This window comes from Mandrillus leucophaeus, unplaced genomic scaffold (assembly GCF_000951045.1).
Source record: "Mandrillus leucophaeus isolate KB7577 unplaced genomic scaffold, Mleu.le_1.0 Scaffold476, whole genome shotgun sequence".
NCBI lineage: Eukaryota > Metazoa > Chordata > Mammalia > Primates > Cercopithecidae > Mandrillus > Mandrillus leucophaeus.
In genome coordinates, this window is record NW_012105098.1 from 501,511 (window position 1) to 504,376 (window position 2,866).

Sequence of the window (2,866 nt, forward strand, 5' to 3'; positions counted from 1 at the left end):
AAAATACATTTCCCTATTGACTAAATAGCTCCACAGAGATACTAATTGTTCATTATTAATATTTAATTTTATTGAACTTAATGTGAAAATTCCTTTAAATTAGTATTTGTCTAATGGCTCCTTCTCTCTAAATCAAATCTTTCCACTTTCCACATTAATTACCTATTCACTTTGTGGCTTTTAAGTCCGAATTTTGTAAATGAAGGCTGTTTATAACTTGTGGTGTTAACATCTGGACATGTGTGCTAAGGCAGGGCTCCCTTGTCACACCTCAGAACTTCAACTACAGAAATCTCTTTGATACATTATCTAAAAGAAACAGGCGTTGGGAGTTAATGGGCACAAATGTTAGGGTGCTTTAAAATGCAGGAAGCTAAAAAATATCTCCCAGCATACATCAGAACAATTCCAACAGCTCTAGAGTGTCTTCACCTTGTTCAGGTCTGCCAGATGACAAGGGGCCAGGCCCCTCAGAGCCTGTGTGTGCAGGAAGTAGTTTACCAGATTTCATGAGGAGCAGTAGATGTAAGTAGGAGCATTCTTGGTCAGGCAACTGCATATGCAGAATTTGGATTCACAAATAAAACTAGCCTGTGTGGAGGACAGTGAGATGATCAGCCTTGGAGAATAGACAGAGAATAGGGACGATGGTTTATGGGATTGGGGAGCAGAGGAGATACTCCGCTGGATGAATCTTGAGTGAGAAAATAGCAAGATTTGGAGAATACCCTTTGGAAAGATAAACCTAGCTATGCTTTGTTTATGCTGGATTATACGGGTTAAGACTCTGAAATTTAATATTCTTACGTAACTGGCTTTACAAGCAGTGGCACTCAGGCTGAGATAAGCATGTGACATTATATATTGTGAAGACCAAAATGAGATGACGGAAATACGTGAAAGGACTGTATGTTTGAGAGGTGGGGTCATTTACATATTATTATCCATACAATTATGGTGATGATGGTGGTGGCAACTGTCCCACATCTGCTCTCTTCACTTCACTATCTAGGGCCTTGCTACTCAAGGTGCAGTGCTCTCACCAGCAGCATGGACATAGCCTGGGATCTTGTTAGAATACAGTATCTCGGGCTTTGTCCAAGACCTGCTGAATCTGAAGCTGTATTTTCACACCACCCCTGGGTTATTCCTGTTCACATTAAAGGATGAGAAGTACTGATCCAGAAATTAAGTTTGGGAAAATAGCTTGTCAATCCAAATTGCCACTTAACAAGTGGATTGCCTATTTATTCACACTTTCATTTTATGGTTGTAATAAAATAGAAAAACAAGAAACAGTCCGATTTTTATTGTGGATACAAATTCAATGGGATGTGTTTGTGTATGCATAGTTCTAACTAAATGCTCCGATAGCTTTTATAACTGGATTTCCCCATTTCTCCCTTTTTTTGAAGGCTGGCCTGTGTTTTATTAAACCTTTATCGAAGTCAAGTAATATAGGTATATCTTACAGCGTCTAGACTTTCTGCCAAATTTTGCTAAGTCAAATCAGATCATTAAGCTCTATTAAAGTGTGTGAATATTTATTTTAATTAACTTCTATTAAACTGCCACCAGACAGCATTACTGGGGAAAAATACAAATTAAATTTGATCAAAGGCAACATGATTAGGTTGCTGAATTTGTGTACATAGAGGGGGCAGGAGGCATAAAAAAGAGAGAGGCTCAAACATCTTTAATGAAACTAAGTATGTTTCATGCAATACAATGGATCTTGATAAATTTAACACAAAGTCATGTAAAGTGCAATGGGATCTTTGTATCTCTTCTGAAATCTTTCTTAAATAGCAAGCTGCATTTTATTTTAGGCTTAGAAATAACAACATTTTAAAATGTTAAGAGTTCGCTTTACAAGATAATTGCTTAGACATACGATATTTCTATTTAGCTATATACTATCTGTTGAGATTAGTTATTATTTTAGATGCCTACAACTAATCTAGTCAGTAGACTATAAAAGACATACCATAAGAGATAACATCTTTAAAAATATTTTCATGTTCTTATATGAGAATTTAGTCTCTTTTCATGCCATCGGGGGTAAATTAAAGCTTGTAAGAGATACAAAGATATTAACGTAACAGTCTTACAATAAGTCATTGTATGCCAGTCAAATTAAGAGATAAGAATTGAGCTGTGCCTTATTAAAAAAAAAAAAAAAAAAAAAAAAACTTGGTAGGATCACTAAAATTCTGAATTCTTCCTCAACTGACTTATTGTATTAAGTATGAAAGGTTATGTTGTTTTGTTGGACTATTGAGTACAACAGGGGTGTTTGGACAGATTCAGTGGAAAATTATGATGCTGTCGGATCAGAGATAAATTTACCATGAAACAATGGAGCTTAAGCTTCAATACCCTTCCCCTGCCAGGCCCCTTTTAAGGACTTGGATGGGGTCCTAGCAATGTGTTCATATGGTCATATTTTTTAATTAGCAAAAGTGAGAAATCTATGGTAACAAGCTAGTTAATGAAGACAGCCAGTTCTAAAGCATCTAAGATTAGTCCCTGCACCAGAAATTTTGAGATGCTCTAAAATCTTGCAGTTCATCGGAAAAGAAGCCTAAAGAAGTCTTCGCAAGTTTAACCACAACTATAAAAATGTACATGTTATTATCAATCGAGAGTTATAAAATGGAGAAAAAACTTTCTCGACTATTAATACTTTACAAAAATTCCATCACCTTACATGAAAGACTGAATTTAACTAACTACTTTATACTTAATTTTATATTGTACATTTGTCTTTTTCTATTTTTTTTTTTAATTATATTTTAAGTCCTAGGGTACATGTGCACAACGTGCAGGTTTGTTACATATGTATACATGTGCCATGTTGGTGTGC

The 2,866-nt window shown here is 35.4% G+C and overlaps 1 protein-coding gene across 1 annotated transcript in view; it reads right to left on the reverse strand.

The window, feature by feature from the left end:
* The window catches only part of LOC105550314 (O-acetyl-ADP-ribose deacetylase MACROD2-like), a 1,021,967-nt gene that overhangs the window by 30,217 nt on the left and 988,884 nt on the right, over nucleotides 1-2,866 (reverse strand). The window lies entirely within an intron of this gene.